General features: G+C 46.3%; 1 protein-coding gene across 1 annotated transcript in view; it reads left to right on the top strand.

The window, feature by feature from the left end:
- LOC144828370 (uncharacterized) overlaps positions 1–26,714 on the top strand; it is a 105,551-nt gene that overhangs the window by 32,367 nt on the left and 46,470 nt on the right. The gene's annotated exons all lie outside the window — the stretch shown is intronic.

The following is a 26,714-nucleotide window of genomic DNA, read 5'->3' as shown; positions in this document are numbered from 1 at the left end:
ATTTGTAGTTTACTAAGGAGTTATTTCTGTATTTTAATGTACAAACCATTACAATAATCTATTTTAGCTAGAGTATGGGCAGTTACCATAAGTTTCTTCAATGCCAAAGGAACACAATGTAAAACCTTTATTAAAATATTTAACGTAATAAAGGCGCTGGAGGTAATGGCATTCACATGTTTGTCAAACGACAGATGGTTGTCAAAAGTAACCCCCAGATTTTTTTTACCTTAGTCACCGGGATTTGAAGAGAGCCCAGCTCCACTGGCCACCAATCTGGTGAGCAAAAAGAGGTATTGTTTTCCAGCAACAACACCTCTGTTTTATCTGAGTTCAGCATCAAACATTTGCACGACTTCCAGTTATAAACTTGTTCCATGCAATTTCTGAAGGTATCCGACGACTCTTTGTGGCCTCCCTCAACAGAGACAATAATTTGTGGGTCATCGGCATAGCAGACAACTGAGAAACCCAAATTTCTTACCAATGTGGCCAACAGCGCCACAAAAGGATTAAACAGGGTTGGGCTCAGTGATGATCCCTGCGGAACCCCACACCGGAGAGGATAGGTGTCTGAATAGTAGCCATCCAAAGACTCTGCCTGCAATCTGTCTGCAAGAAAGGAGGTTAATAGTGATAGAGCTGGGCCACAAATACCCAAAGATTCAACACGGTTGATCAGAATCTCATGATTCACTGTGTTAAATGCTGCCGACAGATTGAGAAGGATAAGCACTGCCGAGTTCTCCCCATCCAAAGATTTGAGAAGGATAAGCACTGCCGAGTTCTCCCCATCCAAAGAGGCCCTTAGTTCCTCTGTGGCAGTGATTAGTGCCAGTTTCGTACTATGTTGGGAACTAAACCCATACTGTGAATGATCCAAGAGAACATTTGATTCCAGGAACACAGTCAGTTCTTTGTTCATTGCCTTTTCTGCAGTTTTGTCTATAAAAGAAAGCCTAGAATAGGGCAATAATTCCCAGCATCTAAAGGGTCCAGCTGGTGTTTCTTCAACAGTGGGAGTACTGAGGCAACTTTCAAGTTTGGAAGTAAAAAGCCCTGCCTCAACATTTAATTAATATTAACACACCTGCTACCGTTCCAGAGACCGCGTTTAAATCTCAATATATAAGGCCTATGTTAATTTAAAGTGCTAGGACAAATATAGCTCACTTTTAATGAACAGAAGTAAAGTCCTATATGTAAATTAAGGATTTCATCTGCTTTGTCAAATTATATTGCAATTGCATCTCTTCTCCCGGTGTGAAAACCAAGTGATAAAATTCTAATGCAGGAATCTTTCCGTGCGTTACCTTATAAGTTCCCTAAATTAAATTGAACGTGATGTCTTTCTGTAATCATGAATAAAAAAGGTAGTGAAAGTATAATAACTTCAGTATTCATATGATACCTAAAATTCTCTTTCCAAATTTTCTATTAAAAAAGAAATAATGGCAACAAGCCACACCGTCAGAACCAGGTTTCTCCACAAAAGTTTATAATATCATTGAATACACGCTATTAGTCTATTTCCGGGAACAGACATACCATCTAGTTGGTTGTAATTCTATCCCATTTTTTCCGCACCATAGGTTATGATAATCCTTACTTTGTCGATTTGATTGCCATTGTAATTTATCAATGTGTAAATATATTTTCAGTAGAAGGCTCCATCATTATAGAACCACTTTAGAACCATACCCATTCCTTAGGGAAAAAATGGAGTAACAACTCGTGTATTTTACATATATATGAGTTCAAAACACTTCCCAGTAAGTCCAGGAATTCACTGCTTAATAGTACATCGAGTCTTCCTCAATAGGGTTTGCTGCGGGTATGCTGTGCGTATCGAGCGCGAAGGGACTTCTGTATCGTTTGCTCGAAAGAGCTACTGATACTGAAAAGGGACTATATGCTGCAGGTCCACCTTCCTGGTACTCTAAAACTATCTCCATTTTAAGATGTACATTATATTCTCCTTAATTATGAAAACGTGGTGAAGTGTACCTGCTGCTTTTCAAATGATAAATGGTCAACCCTCATGTCCGCATATATTTCTTGCTGGACTCATAACTATCCAGGTTTGTTAGCACTGTAATTAATTGGCCGTCAAGGATATCAAAATCATATACGTGATTTATCATATATTTAACCCTCCAATGGTTTCTATGTCCGCCCCATTTAGTGTCCAGGTATTCGAGGCAAAACAAGGGAAGTCCTGATTAGTACACAACTTTTTTGTTTTTTTTAATCTTTTAGATTAAACATGCTCCAGTTGAATGCATACCTTTCATAGTAAATCGTGCATGCAATACAGTTTTCAAATTTGTGTAACATTTGTTGGAAGTCAAGCACATTCATCGACCCCCCCCAAAAGCCTCCCAAGGGTCTGCTACACGGATTTATGGTTCGAGCGCCAACTTTACGCATATATAAAACAGGCAGGAACAATTGTACATCCATTCGTTTAGTATACACATGTAGGCACCTCAATTCCCTCTGTACTTGTGCCACTGCAACCAGACCTTCTCTCACTTATTCATGCAGCCCCTACTTTTGTACACTGTGTCCTCTGCTTTCTGGCACCAGTCCAAATCGTTTTCCTACTCGGCCCCCAATGGCGGCTGGAGTGCTCCTCACAGCCTAGCAATATTTTGCTTTGCGACACCTGCCGAGTACACCGCGTTTTGATCTGCTTATACACCTACTTAATCAATCTAAATCTATGATATTCTAACACAATTTCTATAAATTCAATATACAATTCAGGGGTGTGGAAATTTTTCAAAAATCTACTTGGCCAGGGGACAAAATGTTACATAAATCTACTTGTCTTGGGAAGGTAACTGCTTGCCCCGCCTACTCCATAAATTACTACGGTAGGTCTGCACAGAGAGAACCTGCACTGCAATCAGTGCAACATACTGAGCAATATATATTTAAAATGCAAATCCAATTATGCAGTGCATGGTCATGCACTCTCAAATGCAACTGTTGTACTGGGTGGTTGTACAGCATGCGTGCAGATGTGTCAGTGTGCACTGCAACCAATTATCAACTAGTGTGCATGTAACACATTTTCATAAGTTGAGAAAAAGTGCAGACTGGTAATGGACTACATTTCTTGAAGTGTTTTTGGCACAGACCAGACTGTCGAAATATGAAGCTGTAGGACAGAAGGGTGTTCTTCATCATAGGACCAACTCATAGCTGTCGAGCTTCAAAACTACTCAGATGTGATACTCTGATAAATGTGTGGATGGGAATAACTTACCTTCTTGGCAGAGCTTATGAATGGTTCGTGAGGCAGCAAAATCACCTAGCAGTTTGAGTTTAAAATATTTATAAAGCGCGCGTTCACCAGGCGGTTTCATGGCGCTATGGTGTGCTGAACCTCAGAGGACAAGGGAGTCAGAAAAAAGGAGTGGATTATTGTGGAAAAGCTTGAAGAAAAAGAAAAGTTTTAAGGGCCTTGCGGAAGTGAGAGTAATGGGTATAAGATCTGAGGTGGGACGGTAGAGAGTTCCAGAAGGAGGGGGCGAGTGTGGAGAATTTCGAGCCTCCCCATTTTTTACGTCTGAAGCGGGGAACTGTCAGTAGGTGTTGGGTGGATGAGCGCAGTTCCCTAGCGGGGACATAAGTTTTTATTTCCGAAGAAATGAAGGCAGGGGCGGATCCGATCCGAGCCTGAAAAGTGATGCATCCCATCTTAAACTGGGATCGTTCACGGATGGGGAGCCAGTGCAAGGACTTTAAGAGCGGAGTGACATGATGGGATTTGGCCAGGTTATAGACTAGGCGGGCAGCCTGGTTTTGGACCAGCTGCAGTCGTCGCATACTGTATGCGGGAAGGCCACAGTACAGGGCATTGCCATAGTTAGGCAAGTAATAACCATTGCCAGGACAATAAGTTTGAGGGCGGAGAAGGAAAAAGAAGCGGGAAACCCTACGAATAGTACGGAGTGAGATAAAAAAAAAGAGGACACCACTGAGCTAACCTGGGAGTGCAGGGTGAGTTGATCATTAAGCTTGATCCCAAGGGTTTTCACAGAGGAAGATGGAGAAGGAGGGGGGCCAGAAAAGGGGGGTCCAGGGGCTGGAGCAACCACCTGTCAAAACCAGCTCGGTTTTGTCAGGATTTAATTTCAGGTGGTTGTGGTTCATCCAGTCCCGGATGAAGATCATGATGGATTGGAAGTTGGCCATGGACTCAGGGGATGAGGACAATGAAAAAAGAAGCTGGAGGTCGTCCGCATAATTATAAACGGAGACCTCCATTTGCTGAAGGGCAAAGATCAGGGGGGCAATGTACAGATTAAAAAGGAGTGGGGAAAGGGAGGAACCCTGAGGGACCCCGCATTGTACCATCCGTGGTTCCACCGAGAAGTCACCCAGTCGAACAGCTTGGGTGCGGTCCCTGAGGAAGGAGGATAGCCAGACCAAGGCTGACCCCCCAACCCCAGCCGCCCTGACACTGGAGAGTAAGATGGAGTGATCAACCGTGTCAAAGGCGGCGGAGAGGTCAAGGAGGACCAGGGCCTGGGGGAGGTTGGTGTCCATGCCCTCTCTAAGGTTGTCAAGGACCGATAACACCACGGACTCCGTGGAGTGTGCGGGGCGGAAGCCGGCCTGGCGGGGGGCTAACGCCCCGTTTTCCTCCACGAAGGTAGTTAGTGCTCTGGTCACATGTCGCTCCAATATCTTCCCCAAAAAAGGAAGTAAAAAGATGGGGCGATAGTTGACAGGGGCGGAGGGATCAGCACCAGGTTTTTTGAGTATGGGCACGATGATGGCTGATTTTAGAGAAGGAGTGACAGTGCCCTGAGAAAGGGAGCTGTTAAGAAAAGTAAGAGGCGGTTGCACACAGATCGAATAAATGTGCCTGAGGATGCGAGCGGGACAGGGGTCCAAAGGGGAACCTGATTTGACCAAGGGAAGGAGGGAGAGGAAAGACTCTTTCGTTAGAGGGGGGAACGAGTCAAGGCATGCTTCGACTGATGGACATCGGGGATCCAGGAAAGAAGGGGAGGGGGGGGGGAATGTTGGCTTTGATCTTTGAAATCGTGTCCAAAAAGTAACCATTAAGGGAGTCGCATAAGTCCTGGGAAGGGGTAGGTTTGAGGGTGGCTCGATCGGAGTAGGCGAGATCGTGGACGATGGAGAAAATTTCTCTGGGCTGGTTTTCGGCAGCCAAGATTTTAGAAGAGAAATAGGCTGTTTTAGTAGTCAAAATAGCTTTTTTATATTGATACAGGAGGGTGGTGAACTGAGCTTTGAGGTTGGTACTGTAATCTCGTCTCCAGGCTCGCTCAGCATGTCGGACTGTAAGTTTCAAAGCTTTCAATTCATCGGTGAACCAGCGGTTGGCCTCTTTCGCCCGTCTGGAGGACACTCGCCTGAGGGGGTCGACCGAGTCACAACCAGACAGAAGCCAGGAATTGATAGAGTCGGCTTGTACAGAAGTTGGCAGCCCGACTAAGTTCGGACTGGAGGAAGAGAGTGTGGCGGACAGAGAGGCCACATCCACTTTGCTCCAAGAGCGAGCCCAGGTGTTTTTAGGGAGAGAGGGCTTGGTGGCTGGGCTAAGGTGTAGGGAAAAAGAAATCAGGAAGTGGTCAGACCAGGGACAGGGGGAGATGGACAGAGAGACTATAGGACAGTTGAGGGACCAAATTTGATCGAGGATATGGCCCTGAATATGGGTAGGGGAATGAACGTGGGGGTCAAAATTAAGGGAGCGGAGGGTGTCTGAAAATTCTTTGGAGGTAGAACATTCTGCGGGGTCAGAGGGCCAAAAATTAAAATCCACTAATACCACGATAGAGGAGTTGTTGATCGCTAAAGCGGCCACCCGGCGAGGAAAAGTTGAGAAGATTGAGGGGGACGATACATAAGCAGGCAAGTGAGTGGGACCTTAAATGATAGGGAGCGGATGACTAAAAAGTCTGATGTGCCAATAGAGGAGAAGGTTAACGGCTGAAAGGGGAATTCTTTACGGGCGATCAGGGCGACACCACCGCCCGATTTACCGGGGGGTCGGTCTGCGCGCAATGCGTAATAAGTGGCTGGGAGAGCAGCTAGCAGAGAGGGAAGGGAGCTGTCGCAGAACCAGGTCTCTGTTAAAAATAAGAGATCTGGCTTATGTGAGTCCAGTAAGAAAAAAAGTTCATGGGAGTGCTTAACTGCTGACCGAGTGTTCAGATAGTAGGTGGATAGAGTAAAAGATTCAGGGGGAGCCGGGGGATTGGAGAAAGGGCTGGGGGGGGGGGGAAGGGGCAGAGCAGGGTGTAACCGGGAGGGATAGGGAAAGGGACGGGGCAGTCCAATCTAGTCTATGGATGAGCTCCTTCGCAGGGTCGTCCAAAGGCCATTGGCCTTGAAGGTTATAGAGTTGCGCACGGGTATATTGTACAATCTGGGCATAGTGAGGGGGCTCTGGGCCCGGCCGGTCGCGGACGGGCGCAGACGGGCTTGCCTTAGGCACGCCTTCAGTGCGCTGACGGCGCGCCCGCTGCGCGGCCGGGAAATGCACATTGATATACCGGGAAAGGAGGTGGAGGGTCGTGTCCAGATGCAATGGGCGTCGCCTGTAGCGGCAGGGAAATGGCGTCAAGAATATATCCCGCGGCGGCGATAATATCAGCTGCGCGGGGAAGCCCAGAGCAAGGAGGAATAAGTAAGTGCCCAGGGAAGGGGGGAGTTAAAAAACACAATATCACACAAGATTTTAAAAATTTTAAACAAACTTTCTCCCGGCTGTGCCTCAGGAGGTCAAATATCCAATGGCTCGCGCTAGCAGTCAGCGCGCTTTATATAGGCTGTCGGCGGGGTGCGTGGCCTGATGCAGTGGGCGTCGCCTGTAGCGGCAGGGAAATGGCGTCAAGAATATATCCCGCGGCAGCGATAATATCGGCTGCGCGGGGAAGCCCAGAGCAGGGAGGAATAAGTAAGTGCCCAGGGAAGGGGGGAGTTTAAAAAACACAATATCACACAAGATTTTTAAAATTTTAAACAAACTTTCTCCCGGCTGTGCCTCAGGAGGTCAAGTATCCGATGTGCTGTGTTTCACTGAGGGAGTATCCACAAGTACAAATACGCAATAGGCAATAATGGGCAGTTAAATCAATCCCTCCTCTTACACTTCTGTGTGGTGTGTTTATATTATCGGGCACTGACTGCTACATCTCCACATTCTTCTCCCACACAAAAAGCATATGCAGCACTGGCAGTAGCAGTACAGGGTTCTCGCATGCATATAGTAGGCAGCAGCAGAGTAAGCTCCCCTAATATGAAGAGGTGCAGCTTAGCAACTTATGTTCAAGTTTGTCTCCCTCAGATATGTAGGACATGTAGCAGCTGTGAAATCTTCACACTCACAAAGCTGGAAAGCAAGCACTAGTCTCACAGCAAAGGGAAGAAGTGTTAATTTGAAAAGACAGTAAATCTAGAAGTGGAGAGCAGAGCATCATTGAGATGGGGGCTAGTGAGTAACTGCAACTACTCAGCATTTCATGTCACACCTGGCAATGACGCCTAGGCTCAGTCACAGTAGAGTTGGAAACACTGTTCTGGCCTCTTGGATAGTCAAATGCTATCTTGCGAATGAAGTTTGTTTATTCTGCGGCGGATTTAGAAATCCAATAATAGCTGAGCAAACACCCAAAAGCACCACAAATTTTATTTTTTCTAGTGACATATCAGGTGTGGTGGATTAGTGGACTAATGAATTTATTGTAGGGCCCTGGGTTTGATCTCATGGTCACAGGTTCACATCCACATGGTCCACTTAGCCTTTCATCCTTCTGAGGTCGATATGAGTCTGGGGACGGGGTCAAAGCAGTGGCCCAACATATTTTCTAAATTTTTATGGCATTTCACCTTCAGGTAAACTACATGTATAATAATGGACAGCTTTAATTGAAGTGAAAGTTAAGTTAATCAGTAGAACACTATGAAACCTCTATTAGTTCATGCACTGACCAACCGATGAACATTTAGCACAGAAGGCAGGAATCTCTCTCACAGACCATCCTAGGCACAGGCAGCCACATGTGCAGACTGCACATTCCTCCCTGTGCACAGGTGGGTGTGCAAGTTTCTATGTAGACTTCTGATGCTAGCCACAGGCATCCATCCTGCAGGCCACTCCACCAGAGACAACATCAAACTGTCAAAAGAGCCGGGCAAACCTTTGAGTGGCTATGGTTGAGGTGGAGGCCGTGAGATGCAAATGGGTCTCTGCTGAAGGTGGGTCTGGCCACCGGAAGTGGAAGGGGCAATGAAACAGCTCTGTATCCGCAGGGGCCTGTCCTGGAGGCTTTGATGCCACCTAGTGGTGACACTGAACCAGTGACGATGAGGGGTTATGACCCTGAGATCCCTTGAAAATCATTTTTTTGTCAGAATAAAAAATAATGCTGATTGGAGAGTGCAGGCATCGAGTGGGGTTTTGGGCTTGGCATGAGCTTCAGGGGTTGCAATAGGGGGAGGACAACAGTCTAAACATTCTTCATGTACTTCTAACGTACCCAAGCATTGATGACTCTTTGCCTAAATAGAGCTCGAGAAAATCTGATCACATCACAGACTACTGTGATGCTTACTGATTACAGCCTCCATTCCCAATAGGACAGCCACTGAGGTCAAAGGTCTGCTGCAGTGATCAGTTTGTAACCTATGTGCCATAGATAGCTACAAGTATGGTAGTTTGGTGGGCTTTTGAGCCTGCTCCCACAGAGAAGTGTGGCTCAATGGTTAGAGCGGCAGACCCTGATGCAGAGGTCTAGCCCGGGACCAGGGTTCAATTCCCCGCCTCAGCGGGTCTTGAGCTCAAAAATTCCACGGACCTGATAATTCTCGCCTCTGTGCCTACTCCAATCATGGAGTCCCACTCTGCAACTCTGGGCAATAGCCTGCTTAATCTCCACAACGGCCCCCACAACGCTAAGGATGCCTGGCCTCCACCTTGCGGGTGCCCAGGAGTGGACACCTCACAGGGAAAGACAGGATGGGTTCCACAGCGGTATTCGTAGAAGCGCCTTGAGACCCTTGCGGGTGAGTAGTGCGCTATACAAGTATCAATTTACATTACATTTACATTTACATACAATGTAGAGACACCTGCAGTTCCCCAGCTCCGATCCTAGTGAGTTAGATCAGCAGAATGAGTCTTCTTTTGTGATCTGTACAATGTGCCTGTCTCAGGCTCCAAAGCCAGTATGCCTGTTTGAAGGGTTGATTAACCTGTTTGAGAGGGAGAGAGGTAAAGGGAAAAGGGGAGGGTGAGAGGAGAGGGGGAGAAAATGAACAATAGACTGCACGTGAGCGTGTATTAGTGCAAGGAAGCGTGGAGTCGTTGGTATCTATACTGCATGTTTAGTAGTCTAACTCCCTGGAGCAACGGGGGGATTACAGAGAACCTTTTTATAACAGTAGGAACACCATAACTTGAGGTGCTTTAGCAAGAACCGATTGGTGTGCATGGAGTATGTGAAGTGTGCGAGGACTAGTAGTGAGGAATTACTAGGTTGTGCACCCGTGCAGTTCATTTTGATATTTTTCACTTTTTTTATGACACACAGTCTGGGCAACAGGGAGAGAGAGAATACAAAATTTTCTAGCTATCGCGACAAGAATTTTAGATTCTATTAAGGACACGGAGGCGAGGATTATGCTTTCTCATTTCTTTACTGCACAAAACAGCAGCCAATGAAAATGAAACTACAAATGTAAAAAACAACATTTCCCATGAGGCTTTGAACCACGCCTCTCATACAACAACCAATCACAGTGGCACTAAACATATATAGTATCGAGACACTAATCTGGTCTCCTCTTTCTTTGCGCGAACAGTCTCGTCATAGTGAACAAAAGTCTTAACTCTCAACCGAGAGAACAGATCCTTTAGGAATTCCCAACGGAGAAAATCCAGAACCACAAGGAATCATCCTCCACCATGGAGGGAGAACAGCACCGTCCGCAGGAGGCAGTTAACTCTTGTTGGAATCGTTTCCTGAAACAAAAAAGAAGTTTGAGAAAAGAAGCCCACAAACATATTTCTCAGAGGGTGGGTACAAAGTTGTTAAACAACATAAATTCGAGACAACTTTACAGTTATATAACTGTCCCAACGGGTGGGATAATCCTCGCCTCCGTGTCCTTAATAGAATCTAAAATTCTTGTCGCGATAGCTAGAAAATTTTGTATTCTATGGCAGGACCGGAGGCTTCTGATTATGCTGGTTCAAAGCTCATCAATCAAGCTCATCAAGCACAGCATCAGAAACATGAGGAATAGGCTTATAATAAAACACCTTAAACGTTGAGTCTGAAGACCAATCAGCCGCTTTGAGGATATCCTCTAAACGGGACCCTAATAAATAGGCTTTAGAAGCCATCGCACCTCTAGCTGAATGAGCACCATAAGCAGATATATCAATGCCAGCTTCCGACATGATCCATCTAACCCATCTGGCTAAAGTAGCCGCAGCGACTAGTTTGAAGGGCTTTTGAATAGATATGAGCAATTGGCCCAAAGGATCAACCCTGTGTGCAATAGTACGCTCCTCATAACATTTGAGACAATGCAACACACATAGCTTGCTGTTATGAGGAAAAGCGTGATATTCCACTGAGCGTGACATAGTCTTAGTTCGTCGTGTGATAACAAAGGAGACACCCTGAGGAGAAAACATCCTACCAGCCAAATCTAAAGCTCTAACATCTGAAACTCTGCGACATGAAATGAGGCACAAAAGCATAGTGAGCTTAGCAGAGAGCTGTTTCAAAGACAAATCACCATTATTGGGCCAGGTTTCCAACAAGTTAAGCACCTTTTTAACATCCCACATTGTGGAATACCTGGGCCAAGGAGGGTTGCCAATCGCACACCTCTAAGCAACTTACAAACCAGGGGATGCATCCCCACTGGCTTACCGTCAATGTGGTCGTGACCAGCAGAAATTGCAGACCTGAAATTATTAACCGACCTGTAAGCCAGGCCTGAAGCTGCACGTTCAGACAGAAAATTCAGTACCTCAGTCACATTTGATCCCACGGGATCCACCTGCTTTGAAAGGCACCAACCCACCCACTTCTTCCAAGATGCAGAGTATCGTTTCCGGGTGGAAGGAGCCCACGCTTGTTGCATAAAGCCGGAAGCTTCTCGTGAAAGGCCTGCAAGGCATTCATGTCTCCGGAGAGCGTCCACACCATTAAGGTCAACTGGTTCTGCAGGATCAAGGGATGGCAAGCTCCCACTGGGTCCTGCAGAAGCGTTGGGAAGACTGGGAGCCAGAAGGGGAGATCCACAGACAACTCCAACAGTGTGGGAAACCACGACTGAGTCGACCAGAACGGAGTCACCAACACTATTGTCGCCCTCTGCCGGCGTACCAACGCCGCCACTCTCGGAATCAAGGCAAACGGAGGAAAAGCATAATTCCTCCGTTGCCCCCAATGGTGAAGGAACGCGTCCGTCCCCATCGCCACTGGATCCGGTCTCCAACTGTAAAACAGGGGAAGATGGGCATTGAGGCGAGAGGCAAACAGGTCTACCTGACAGGGGCCTCGCATAGTCATGATCTGAGAGAACAGCGATGGGTGAAGTCTCCAGTCGCTGAAATCTCTGAGAAATTGGGAGTTCCAATCCGCCACCTGATTGAATTTCCCCGGAAGGTATTCCGCCACTACAGAGATCTTGCAGTCCAGGCAGAAATGCCAAAATTCCCTTGCAATGTGTACCAACATTCGGGACTTCGTCCCCCCTAATCGGTTGATGTATCTCACCGCGGAGACATTGTCCATCCGGAGGAGTATACAACAATTGCTCTTCCGCGGTGAGACAGACCTGATGGCAAAGGACCCTGCCAAAAACTCCAGGCAATTTATGTGAAGTGAAAGTTCGTCTGCAGACCATCGCCCTCCTGTGGTAAAATCTCCACAGCGAGCGCCCCAGCCCCATTGACTGGCGTCCGATTCGACCACCACATCTGGGGCTGCGCCGAAGATGGCTCGGCCATTCCAGGCTGACATGTGTTCCAGCCACCACTGGAGTTCCTCCCGGGCCTCGGGAGAAAGAAGTATTAGATGATCGTAGTGAAATTTCCTCTGTAAGTAAAAGATTTTCAATCTCTGCAGGGCCCTGTAGTGTAAGGGACCGGGAAAGATGGCTTGGATCGACGAGGCCAGAAGGCCCGCAATCCGCGCCAGCACACGCAGGGAAATCCTCTCCTTGGTCAAGGTGGATTTTATTTCCCTCTTGATGGACCTGATCTTGTGAAGGGGAAGGAGCAGTTGAGCTGAAACAGAGTCTATCAGGAAACCCAGGAATTCCATCTGTTGATTCGGTATCATCACCGATTTCTTGGTATTGATCACGAATCCCAGATTCTGCAGTAAGGACGTCGTCCACTCCAAGTGAGCAAGAAGAAGGGACCTGTCTTGGGCCAGAACGAGCAGGTCGTCCAGGTAAACAATGAGACTCACTCCCATCTCTCGGAGGCGAGAGATCACAGGTTTGAGAAGCTTGGTGAACACCCAAGGGGCTGAGGACAGACCGAAGGGAAGCACCTTGTAACGATACCAACGCCCTTTCCAGGGGAACTGCAAGTATTTTTGATGAGATGGGCAGATGGGGACTGTCAGATAGGCATCTTTTAAGTCTAATCGTACCATCCAGTCGTTCTCCAACAGGAGGTCCCGTAAAAGATGGATACCCTCCATCTTGAAGTGGCGATAAGTCACAAAGGGGTTGAAGTCTCTCAAATTGAGAACAAGGCGTTGACCGCCTCCTTTCTTTTGAACCAGAAAGACATTGCTGCAGAAGCCTTCTGGAATGAAGGGTCCTACCGCAATAGCCCTTTTTGTCAAAAGCTCTTCCAGCTCGGAGTCTATAAAACTCTGTTCGAGATGGGAAAAAAGGAGAGGTTGAGAGGGAGAAGGTTGCAAGGGACATTCCACCATCTCTATCTCGTAACCTTGGACGGGTTGTAAGACCCAGGCGTCTGCCGTGAGACTCGCCCAATTCATTACAAAGTGAAGCAACCTCCCCCCTAGAGGGACCAAAGGACACATTTGACTTACCAGAGGACTGATTGTCGAAGTTTTTGTAGCCTCTGTTGACCCCTCGATTATAGCGGCCCCGGAAGCCGCGGGATCTTGACGAGTAGAAGCCCGCCTGATCTGGTTCCTATGTATACCCTCTGCCCCGTCGAGGGGCGTATACACGTTGAGGACTGGTATTCGAGTAGCGGCCGGTCTAGCGTCCTCTGCCACGCCCGGCCCTGTTAGAGACCTGGTGCAACACCCTCTTCAAGGAGGCTTGAGACTTGTCCAAGGATGCAAACGTATTGACAAATTTAGCAATGTCTTTAACAAAATTCTCCCCGAACAACTGCCCTTCCGCCAAAGGGCCTGGCTCCGATGAAGCCAATTCAACCAGTTGGGGGTCAATCCGGAGTAAGACCGACTTCCGTCTCTCAGAAGCTAGAGCGCAGTTTGCGTTCCCCAACATGCAAATGGCTCGCTGCGCCCAACCCGCAAGGACTTCCGGGTGGATGGCGTCACCAGTCTCCTGAGCCTGGAGGGCCAGCTCCAGTATCTTGGCCAAAGGCCCCGAAAGGTCAAGAACCTTATCCTGGCACGCTCTGAGCGCGCGATCAATGCCTTTTTTGGGGTCTTTCTTGTATTTTTTGAGGAAAGTAGTCATGGAAGGGTCGATATCTGGAGTAATGGCCACCTTGTGGGCCAGGTCGGGACGGGGACACTCGGACTTAAGGCGCGCTCTCACCTCTTTATCAAAACCTTTACGCAGATGCGTCTCCAGGTAGGCCGCCACAACAGGGGGAGGGACCCAATCGGAGGACCTAGGATGTACAATGTCCGTCGGGTCAAAGGAGAAGGGCAAGGGAGTAACAGGAGGGGAGGCATGTTTGCGTTTCTTAGAGCGCTTGCGGGGCGCAGCGTCAGAGGAATCTGTGTCTGTATCTGTGTCAGTGGTGGTGTCTTTGGGAGGGGGGAGGGGGAGGGCGGGACGGCAAGGCATTGTCGCCAGCGGAAGACTCTTTAGATTTACAAAGCCTATCATAGGACTGGGCGTGGGGCCAGGACGAGTCAAGAGCCTTCTTCTTACGGAGAGGGGGACGGGAAGGATCCTGGTCAGGAAGAGGCAGAGGCTTACCAGGGACCAGCAGTTCCAATTTTTGGGCTAGTGGAAGCAGGACTGAGGAGAGGGCCTTATCAAGCTTAGCGTCCAGTTTCTTGTCAATCAAATCTTCCATAGATTCCTCCTCGTAATATTCAGCATTGCCCTGGTACTCGTACGCAGTGCCCTCCTCATCGCAGTACTCAGTATCTGCCATCATCAAAAGGGACTGAAAAATCCCACTCCAAATCCCCAGAGGGAAGCAGAATTGCCAGCCCAAGTAGGGGCGTCAATCTGGGGAAGTGCCAGGCGCAGGAGCCGGAAATACCAAAGAATAATATAGCATAACGTCCAATTCTAGGACTAATGGAGGGAAAACAACCCAAATCAGGAGTGAAAAGGGTTTCCAAAAATTACCCTACTTCCTCTGTCACTGGGAAGCTAGGGGTTAATGTATCAGACCTCCGATAGTGAACTGGGGTGAAAACGCTGCCCTTTAGGTCAGAAAAACGGCCCTCGGCTCCTGGCCAAACTGCGTGTTGTCCCCTTTCAGCTGGGGCTAAGGCGTCTTGATCGGCACGATAGAGGCTGTGCACTTAGCCGTCAGAGCGCCACAGCGCGTTAGATAGAACACAAGCACAAATGCATAATAAGAAAACAGAAAATCATATGAACAGGCACATAGCGCTCACAATCGAAATAAAGCATACGCCAGAGGTGAAATATGTACTTTCTGTCATACAAGCATATAAGAGTAAGGAGCACTTATCTGGGCTGCGGAGCAGCAAAGAAAGAGGAAGCCAGATTAGTGTGTCCATACTATATATGTTTAGTGCCACTGTGATTGGTTGTTGTATGAGAGGCGTAGTTCAAAGCCTCATGGGAAATGTTTTTTACATTTGTAGTTTCATTTTCATTGGCTGCTGTTTTGTGCAGTAAAGAAATGAGAAAGCATAATCAGAAGCCTCCGGTCCTGCCATAGAATCATGTTAGAGCAGAATTACACCTGCTAAAACCAGGTGTGCGGGTTCCAAGACTGAAGGGAGTACATTTAACTATGATGAAGTAACGGAGTTCAGCTGCTGCAAGCTGTCTCGTGACTGGGAGCTCATGGACTGCTCCTACAGAGTGCTGGGGCGTCTATTGCAAACCCTGCATGCATTCCGTGCAGCTCACATGCAGGATATTCTGTGCCAGGTGAGTGTTAGGGGAATTGCCCAAACACCCAGTTATCACAAATGACGTTAGAGTACTAGTTGGAAATTCTTTTCTTTGTGGTCTCCTGGGAGAAAGCAGAAAACGTGGTCCTCCGAACACGCAACATGTGGGGACTTTGAGGAGGAAGAGACCGGGCTGAGGCGCTTGCAGCACGTGGCTGCATGCAGTACTCACGAGCCAAGCAGTTATTTAAAAATGTGGTTACACAGGCACATGGTCCCGAAAAATAGCAGGAAAGAGAGCATGAATTGTTGGCGTGTGAGAGAAAAATAAGGCGAGGGAGAGAGAATGAGACAGATAGTGTTAACGCATGTCACATTGTGTGCAATGTGAGCCGCGCACTCTATTAGCCCACCAATGAATGAGTGACTGCGCTATGTGACTGATTCGGGACACTGGAATTTCAACATCTCTTCATCTTTATATATATTATAGAACAGCATACAGAGGCTCACTGCCACAAGGTCAATTCTCATACCGACAAAAAGTAGATTGCTTTGATAAAGGCACTGTGTCAGTTAACTGTTTGCAACTTCTGTCCCTAAAGGAAATAAATACAAATTGCCTATCCGCCCCAACAGTTTTAAAATCCACCAGCTGTCACAGACAATACGAGGTAAAACAAACATATTGCTCATTTGCTCCTATGCTAACGTGTGGTGATGCTGAGATACTGAGTGCGGGAATTTCAAATGTTTACGAGCCAGTACAATTCTTTAATGGCAAATTTATTATAATATGCATAGTTGCATAGCTGACCTCCACAAAGAACAGTTCGCTCCAAACCCCAAGTTAGCACGCTCTGTTTTCTCTAGTGGAATCTGAAGTGGGCACTAGCGTAATGCCGCGTTATTTTGACTGCTATCAGTTGAGCTCTCAGCAGGATGTTTGCATTTCTTTTTCCCTTTGCGAGCAGAGAGGATAAAGTGAACTCTATTCCTACGACCCTGATGCCGCCAGTTTACTTTGCATTAGCTTGGTAACATTAATGTCACACTTTCTTCTCACCTCGTTCTACAGGTCACGCCCCAGCAACCATCATGCGTTAAAATGGAAACGGCTTCCTCGTGGTTCTGCAAGCCAACCCATTGATATTGAGAAAGCGAGACACCAGATTGCTGAGACTGCCGCTTGTTGAGACTGACGCTTCAGTCCCCCAGCCAATCACTGGCTACAGCCAGTCATGGGCTGCTAGCCAATCAGAGGCCTTAAAAGCATATTCGGCCTTTCTGATTGGTTGTGAGCCGTGAAGTGCACAAAGCCTGTATTTTATGTACGCGATTTAATGTGTTCTTGTCCATAGGACAAAATAGACATTAAATCTTCTCGCCCGTGGTAAAAATCAACATGGCTCGGGCGTCTGGCGATATGATTCCCCCACCCCTGTTGAAAATTTTATCTGCTGGTATAACAGCACACAATAAAATAACCATATATAGCTCATTGATGACAAAAAATTTCCTAATTTTGTTACATATTAAATCATAATTAGGGCTTCCGGTTTTATGGTATTTATTTTTTTCACATTTCCGTCTGTATTTATCCACGTTTATTTTTGAAGCAAGAAAAAAACGCTAAAGCTAGTATCTTTCCACATTTATTTAAATTGACATGCACACGCACTAGTTTGTTATAACTTTTTTTTTTAATTGGAGCCTATGCTAAGTGCACTTTGCAAATTGGGAGCAAATTTCTTCCCTGTTCTCTAAGAAAAGATGCGTGAATTAGTGATTTTTGATTAGGTCTCATTTGCGCAGCTGTCTTGCAAAATGTCAACACATTACTACCTCTTTAACTCGCATTTAATCTGCCATCTCAGATAGTGTCTGCTCGTAGAATATCAGATCACTCTTAGTGTGCGCTAGAAGACGACCTACCCCACGTGTAAATCGCCAAAATATCTAAAGAATCCTGCATCTTCCAACTATACGGAATAGTGCTTTCATATGGACACTATGGAGAAAATGTAGAGCACAGGTGGTGCAGCAGCCATTTCTCTTGTTTTTATTTTTATTTAAGTAACACTTAGAAATTAAATAGAAAAATGAAGTCATGCTAACTTACTTGCTCACCTCTCACTCAGCCTCACTGCCCAACATCGTGATAGTCACCGAGAGATGCAGCCAGGCTTTATGCTAATAGTTGTTTGAGGCATTTCTGCACTCCCCTGCCCTGCCACATCAACCTCTTTCACCCTCCCATACAGCAAGAAACAAAAGTTTGCTGGAGCAGCAGCCGATGTACTGGGTTGTTTTCACACCTCCTAATGGACATCGACTGCTTGCACTGCTCCAGCAATTATCTTGCGAACACTACCACTGTGAGACTTGCTGGAGTGTCTCTGCAGACACACTGCTCCCAGTTTCCCCATCTCTGGAGAAGTTTTAGGTCAGCAGTTTCCCATTTCTTTTGGCCGCCCCAGTGCACCTCTGACTCAGATTTTACAGAGGAGCCGAGAGGCAGGAGGAGCATTTGTTTTAAACCAAAATGTTTTCCGTCTGTATTTATATGTAAAAATCCATTTAAACGGAAAGCCGGGAGGGAGCCTTAATCCTAATGAAATTCTCTTTTCAAAATATCCGGGACTAAAAATAAGAAATGCAGCGGTTTCTCGTATTTAACGGGTATATATAAACCATTTTTTTTTATTCCATGCATATCGACACAAACCAACATTTGTACATATTTATTGTAACCCTGTGGCTATTCCGAAGACAGTTGGTATTGTGATCTTCTATATTTCTAAATCCCCCAGAAAATATTGCAGTTCATGGTCTGTGTTGGGTCCCGTTTCAACACTCCTCATCCGCAAGATCCACATTGCTACATTTCTTCGTAGGGTCAACTCTACTATCCGCTCTAGGGTCTCTTGGTATGTGTTCAATACCACAGAAACCAAACGTCTTGTGTACATCTTTCCATACACATTCAACTATATGTGTAGCTATTGGCTATCTTGCATCCCCTTGTTTTACGACCCTCATGTGTTTACTAGTACTGTCTTGTAGGGCTCTGATAGTGCTCCCTATATATTTCTGTTTGCATGTGCATTCTATAGCGTACACCACATATTTGGTGTTCCAGTTTATGTTGGATTCTATTGTGTAAACCTTGTTTGTGGGGCCCTCAAATTGTTTCTTTTTATCATGGTCCCATTTGCACATTGGCCACTTTTATAAAAGCCTTGTGTATGTAATGTCAACCACTGTTCTTTTGGGTCATCATTGGGTAACTTGGGCATAACAGGTTTGTGAGGCATCTGCCCCTGTGGTAAGTGATATTGGGCCTTGATGATGTAAATTCTTCAAGTGTCTTGTCCACATTAAGTATGTGGCAGTGTTTTTTCACACTCCATGCCAATGTATTAAACATTTTAGTGTAGTCTGTGACTAGACAAACGTTGTCAATTTGCTGTATTCTCTTTATTTCCTTGAGAGTTTCCTGTCTATTAACCTAGGTAATCTTGTGTAGCTCTCAGTAAGGTGCCTCTGTCTTATCCCCGCCTTTCAAACCTTGATTTTGTATCTTGCATACACTTACTAAGTCTGGCTCAAAGCTGCAATTTTGTCAGGCTTGTACTAGTTTACCATACGGAATAGCCCTAATTTGGTGGTTGGGGTGTGCACTTAATGCATGTAAAATCCCATAGCATGTGGTTGGTTTGCGGTATAGTCTGCTATGAATTTTACTGTCTCGTGTAAAGAGTTCTACATGCAGAAATGTAACTCTAAAGTGACTGTACTGGAAGGTTAATCTAATATTAGACTCGTTGTTATTCAGGTGTCCAAAAAATTCACATAACTTCACTGTCTTTCCAGTCCATATCAATCGTCAATGTATCTCCCCCAGTACAAAATTAAACCTTTCCATTCAATACCCTTGGTGCCCCAGATCCAGTTTTCCTCCAGCCAGTTGGCATATGATGGAGAGCATCTGGAGCCCATCGCAACTCCTTGAGTCTGTCTACACCAGGGGTCTCCAACCTTTTCTGCAGTGAGAGCTACTTCTGATCAGTGAAAATCATAGTGAGCTACTAAGGGCCAAGCAACTCGCACATTTTTCCGAGAGACTCTCTCACGTGCAGCTTCATTGACTTTTTAAGGCAAGCCTAATTTCGTCAGAGCCCATACTGTGGTTTGAACAAAATACTTGGGTTCCCTAGAAATTACTGATCTCATCTGAGCTAATCAGCGCATTGGTTGGCCTTGCCGTGCTCCTCAACGTGAAGTCCTTCCCATTATCCATGATGGTGAACCCTTAGTTTAATTAGTTGCAATGTAATCAAATTTAAACAGACGGTAACCATGGGTGGAGGGGAGGAATTGAACCCTTAATCTTCATGCTGATGATCTCTGGCCTTCACCTGTAGGCCATACATGACTCCCTTACTGCTTCCCAAAAGACCAGTTCCCATCAAGGCGAGCTGCCCTCCTCTCCTGCCCTGACGGCAAATATGTCCCCTGGTGAAAGTGTTATAAGCCAGGCCAAAGGCAGAGATATGGACATCTTATGGATTTTTTGGGCCTGGGCCAAAGGTATCTTGGAGGCCCCTGTTCGGAACAGCTTTGAATTTATGATCCATTCTCAGCTCTTGCATGCAGTCTTTGGTCAGGTCACAGACAGTGCAGAGGTACATTTGTCCAAATTCTAAAGCGGTTACATTTTATATATTCAGGGATAGTGGGGTATGTTTTCAATGTTGTAATGCAGCAGCTCACTAATATTGCTGCAAATAATTCATGCAACACCCTCCTAGTTTTCATATAGGAGGTCTTGTTTTGATCTAATAGGAACTTTATTTATGGATGTTGCATCAAACAAACACAACATTTCTCTGCAAAAACGTCTGTAATAGACTTTCACAGACATTAAAAATAAATTAAAGTTAAACAATAAAACAATATGTTGAAGAATTATTCACAGTTATAAGTGCAAGACTGTGAAGAACAGAGCTTGCTCTATCACGGCCCCCTGGAAGGCTGGGGCCTTGGCCCAGAGTCCACTTTGCCCACGTATAAAACATCTCTGAGCAGAGGTATTTATAACTTCAGAGTTGGCATCCATTCACACCCACTATACTTTGAGAGCTTAAATCAGGGGGTCTGTACTTCAAGATCCCCCTGCAAATCATTTTATTTTTAGATATTTCATAAAATAAGCCAGCAATCTATAGCGTGATGAAAATGCAGTTTGCTGGGAAACTTCTACTATCTTGCTAATTCTTTTTGCTGCATCCTACGGATATTGTTTGCTCACTCCAAAAGTTTGCCATTGAGTTAGGCATCGTGGCACATGAAGCATATTCTTGACCTCCGAGTGTAACTTTCACCAAACACCAAAAATCAATTTTCAGCATTTTAAAGGCAAAACAACAGTAAATGGCCACCGTAGTTTTATTTTCCATTAGGGGATGTAATCTCTGGGAATCTACATGTTGCACAAAATATTGTAATTCACAAGTGCATTTTAAATTAGTGAATTTTGGTATGATCAGTTTAGGTTTGTTTCACTGCCAATATTATGAAGTACGTTTTGACATTTGTATTTTAATGGTTAGCATCACGGATCTCTTCTCCCCCTACTCACTCTCTTCACGCCCTCCATACTCAGACTTCACTGACCGTGGTTCTGGGCAAGAATATTTTTGGCGCCTTTGGCTGAGAAATACTAATGCTGGCTTACGAGCAAACAATTATGCTGCGACTAATTTAGGCAAGATATTCTGCAGGCTGCAAACGCACAACATTGGACGTGCACAGTGCCATGATGAAACATAAAGCGGTCTGATAAAAATCTAGGAAAGAATTGTAGGAAGCGTCTTCTCGCATAGTCAGCTTACACTTACAACTACACAACAAGAACAACTAATTCAGGCCAGGGCTTACCGGTCGATCTACTGCTTCACACGCAGAACAAAGATGCAGTGCCTGCCTCGAAAATGCAAGTGGCGCGGGTACTGGTAGGATAGCAGTTCAATACTGCCTGTGCCACACCACTTGCTCATTACCAAGCTCTCCAACCCCTGCTGCTCTGCAGTGGAACATGTCCTGCGGGATGAAAGCGAGGTGCCAGGCTGCGGAAGGCAGGTGACGCGAGTATAACTCTAATGATGTCATCTTCAGCCCGCCCGCCAGCCTCATCCAAGCTTAATTGAGCTTATCAGAGCAGCAGGTTTGGGTGAGGGCGGGCAACGGCGACTGAAAAAAGGCCAAACAAACAACAAGGACAATAAAGGGCTACAAAATAAAAATGCTGCCACGAGCTACTCACAGGGCCTCAGTGAGCTACTGGTAGCTCGCGATCGACGGGTTGGAGACACCTGGTCTACACCATTGGTCCTTGAATAAAAATACATTATTATCAAACATCAGTTTTGTCATATCCATAATCATTTCGGTGTGATCCCACAGGCTTGCTGATCTGGTATTCAGTGTGCATCTTGGAGCATATAGTCCCATGTTATGCTTGATACTTGTGTGAAGGACAGTTACGTCCAGTGTCACCAGTGGCATGTTTGCTTCCCAGTTTGTCTGTCAGTAAACTCAGAATATGTTCTGTGCCTCTTATGTGAGATGGTACATTGTTTACTAAGTGCTGCAAGAAGAAATCTACATATTCAGAGAGTCTCTCTGTGGGACCCCTATCCCTGAAACTATAGGTCTACCCAGGTTGGAAGGGGAGATCCTTGTGCATTTTAGGGAGGGTGTATAAGTCTACTCTTAAAATATGTGTATTTGTGATCATCCAGTAAACATACATGTTATAATCTTCCTTTTTTTCTTTACCTCCTTGTTATATACCTCTTTTCTTCCCCCTTGGCACAACCCTCTCTCCCCCCTTCTATTCCTCCTTAGTGGATGTTCCCTTGAGAGCCTGCATTAGAATGTTGACACGGTTCACTGAAGATATTCTGGAGAGTAGATGGTCAATAAAGAAGTTACTGAGACTTACCTCGTTTCTTCGTTCTTACTTTCAACCATACTTCATGCCATTTCCTTAAGGGATGGTTAATATGGTCCGACATGGCTCATATAGGGTTGGCCATTAAACTCCTAACAGTCTGGTTCATTTAGTTGTGAGAGACTGTCCTGTTTATAGTCCTTGTTGTTAATTATCACAAGGTTCCCACCTTTATCTTCTTCCTATATAGTAAGGTCATTATCCCTCATTAATAGTTTCAATACTTCACCATCTTTCCCGGTATGGTTATCTGCCCTGTTGTGAAGTAATCCCTGTTTTTCACCATGTTTGTCAAGTTCCATAGTACTAGTTTATGTAAAATAGATACATTGTTGCCTGCGGGTAAATTGTGTGTCCATTTAGATTTTTCCTTCAGACCCCCTAGTGATGTTTAAATCCATCTCTATATATAGAGATAATCAAGTTCCATACCCATCATGGTTGGATCGCCCTCGTAGTCTGATATAGATAACAATATTATCGTGTCAAGTGCACCCTGTATTGACAAATTACTGGCAGCAAAGTCTCCTTACCAAGAGGTCACATTTTTATTGTCAGGAGGATTCATTTAAAAATGTTTCTTGATCTTCAGATGTCTTATAAATTTGAATAGATCAATTTTCCTTTTGGAAGTTTCCCCCACATTGCCGGGACAGAGGCATTTGCCCTTCTCTAACAGCGATATCATGTCAGGATTGGTTTGTCAGTCAAATTAATTACAGAGACATCCCCTAATTTATCTTGTCCGAAGATCTTGTCTTCATATCTTTCCTTTCTTCTTGTTCTACCCCCTGTCTTTTCCCTCCTAGTCCTCCTGTGTTGACTGTGCGTCTGTTCTGATCTCGATTTCCTCTCTTTATTCTCAACGCTTCCCTTAAAACTGACGTTCTGTAAGCATGTTGCTGGATGTGCCCTCTCCACAAGGAAAGATTCATGCATTAGAATTGTATTACTTGGATTTCACACCGGGAGAAGAAATGCAATTGCAATATATTTTAACTGTTTGACAAATCCGATGTTATCCTTAATTTACAAATAAGACTTTACTTCTGTTCATTGAAAAAAATGTACATATTTTTTTATTGCCATTTTCAGTACCTCATATAACAACATAAACTCAACTGTTGCCAGTAAACATACATTTGCAATAATGTAATCAAGTGCAGACATTGTACGATAGTTCAAATATCGAATCGTAGCAGGACAGTGCGTCATCATCGGCATACCATTACATACATTCAAATTGTCCTTTATCCGCAGCCTGAACCACAGCAGTCCACCAACTTGCATTGCAATAGTCCCAACACAGCACGGGGCATCAGTGCCAGAGGTGCAAAACATTTCCCCAAACCCAACCTCATATATCGTATCTGCTAAGTAGCCCCTACCCAACAATCATTACTATGCAGTATGTAAACAATAAGTGACCCGCTCATTCACTGTCATCCCCACCAGACCCACTTTCCCGGTGCTTCTCCCTCTGCCATTGAAGGAAAGACTCCCAGATCTCGCGTGGCCTGGAGGTGGGTGGCATCAACTCCCAAAAGGTACCCAGTTGTGTATGCCCATACGTGACATCCGCCAGCCAGCTCTGGACCGACGGCGCCCCCCGCCTCCCCCAATTTACTGCCACCTGATGTTTGGCATATAAAAATAACATAGAGTGTAATTTCCTCAATTTAGGCACAGTGTGTTTCACATATCCCAAGATCGCTAATTCAGGGGACGGAACGTCAGCTCTCCCAACAATCTGATTAATGGACTCAAAGACCGAGGCCCAATATCCCTCCAGTTTCTCGCACGACCATGCTATATGCAGAAACGTAGCAGGGAAATACTTGCACCTCCAGCATCTATCCTCCTCCCTGAGTCCCATTCTGTGTAGACTGACCGGAGTCCGATAGAATCGGTGCAAATATTTGAAATTGATCAAACGCAGCCTATAGTTGGGGGACAGTTCAGTAAGCTGCCCACAGCAAAAAGACCACTGCTCCTCTGTGAGTGGGGTAGCAAGCTCATCATTCCATTTTCTCAGGGCAGTTGTCTGTACAATGGGAGCACCTTCCTGCATTTGCCTGTATATTCTAGTGATCAGTTTTCTCGGAGAGGGGGAGCTCACTATCATTTCTAGCGCTTGAAATGCTGGAGGAGCCTGAGGAAATTCACTGCTTAGCACCCGGCAGGCCGATTTCAGTCTATGGTACAGGAACAGTACTGAAAAAGGCACCTCTCGTCCCTCAGCAGCAACAGGGGGGGGCATGAACTCATCACTGGGAAATAGGTCAGCGAATGCGTGTAGGCCTAGCTTTTGCTGTACCGACGTGTAAATACCTCCCTCAATGCAGGGCAACAGGGGATTCTGTATCAAGGACAACGATGGTGCATTCATTAGTGGCACACCCGCCCTTTTCCTTCGCTCGTCCCACACCCATTTCAATGTCTCTGCTGTGTCAACCTCCCCTCTGGGACGTTTTGCCTTTGCACATACAGCTACCCGGAAGGGGATCGGTGCCATATTGTCACGTTCTACAGCTACATGTGGCTGGAAGGGGGTGGGGTGCACCCAGAAATGCAAATATTGGGCTTGGGCACATAGTGCATATAGGTGCATGTCTGGAGCCCCCAGTCCGCCCTGCTTCAACGGCAAAGTCAGCACGTCCCAGGCCGCTCTGGCTTGTGCACCCGCCCACGCCAAAGTGACGAGCAGTGATCTCAGCATAGCGAAAAAAATGCAACGTCAGAGGGATTGGGATATTAACAAATAAATACAAAAATTTGAGTAATACGATCATTTTCGCCAAGGCGATCCGCCCAGTTAGTGACAGGGGCAACTTAGCCCACAACTTCACCTTACCCTCTAGCCAAGTTATAGCACGACCATACTTCATATTCCAGATTTCTTGAAAATCTCTGCTTATCCAAATCCCCAGTTATTTAACCTAGTCTTTCTCCCATCGCAAAGGGAACTCGGATACGACTACTGGGGTGCTGTCTATCAAGGGGAACACAACTGATTTGGACCAATTTATACAAACACCTGCAAGCCCGCCAAACCGGATGAACTCGCGCAAAACCGGGTCTAAATTGACCTCTGGATCAATAAGGTACAGGGTCCCATCATCCGCATATAGTGATATTAACAGGCTTCGGGAGCTGAACCCAATACCCCTCGCTGTGTGGTGTTGCCGTATACGGGCCGCTAAGGGTTCCATTGCTATGGCAAAAAGCAGCGGGGACAAGGGACATCCCTGCCGCAGCCTCGTGAAATGGGAAAGGGATCAGAGATCAACACGTTGACTTGTATCCGTGCACTAGGGGCAGTGTATAATAAGCGAATCTTCCGTATGAAAAGCAAGCTGAATCCCATGTTTGACAGAATTGTAAACAGATACGGCCATTCCAAGGTGTCGAACGCCTTCGTGGCGTCCAGAAACACCGCAGCGGCGTGTACACTGGGGTGCAAAAAATGGAGTGTGGAAAAAATGGTGCGCAAATTGTGTGATGTTGCTCTTCCTGGGATGAACCCTGATTGATCAGGGAGAGCTATCAGGGTTAAAAGGGCTGCAACCGGTCCACCAGTAATTTGGCGAAAATCTTGACATCAACATTAATCAACGAGAGTGTTAGGACACAAATCGGAGCCCCGCAGCAGATCACGGCATAGTCCCGACCAAGGAACTACAAGACCCAGAACAACCCCCGCCCAGAACTACATTTCCCAAAGGGCATAGCAAGGAGCATGCGCGCGGAGTGCGCCACCATAAAACAGACCAGGAAGTCAGCAGACGGCGTCGGATATTCTGCGTTCAAGTCGAGAGACCGCATTGCCGAGGCTTCAAGGAAGGTGAGCTTTGGATTCCGCTTAAGGGTTGTGGAAGCCGAGGGCGCTATTGCCGAAAAGCGTCACAGTCACAGGACAGACCCTGTGATTACGAGTAGTTGTGACTCCGTTCCCCCCTTTGATCCTTGCCAGTCCCCGCTCGAGGGTTATCGAGCGCTTGGGACTCCGTCCCCCCATTGAACCTTGCCAGTCCCCGCTCGAGGGTTATCGAGCGCTTGAGACTCCGTCCCCCCATTGAACCTTGCCAGCCCCCGCTCGAGGGTTATCGAGCGCTTGGGACTATGTCCCCCCATTGAACCTTGCCAGTCCCCGCTCGAGGGTAATCGAGCGCTTGGGACTCCGTCCCCCCTTTGAACCTTGTCAGTCCCCAGTCGAGGGTTATCGAGTGAGAGGGACCACAAACCTTCTTGTAAAGGCCATAACAGGTCGGCCAGTTCATCCCGTGGGTTGCCCTCCTTTGGAGAGTGTCTGGACCGACACAACTGCGGAGGACGACTTGAGGATGCTCTTAAATCGAGTGGCATTGTCGGCCACTGCTTAGCACGGTGTCCTC

Source organism: Lissotriton helveticus, chromosome 4_1, assembly GCF_964261635.1.
Source record: "Lissotriton helveticus chromosome 4_1, aLisHel1.1, whole genome shotgun sequence".
Taxonomy (NCBI): domain Eukaryota; kingdom Metazoa; phylum Chordata; class Amphibia; order Caudata; family Salamandridae; genus Lissotriton; species Lissotriton helveticus.
The sequence above is the reverse complement of the archived record's forward strand: the minus strand, read 5'-3'. Positions and strand labels throughout refer to the sequence as shown.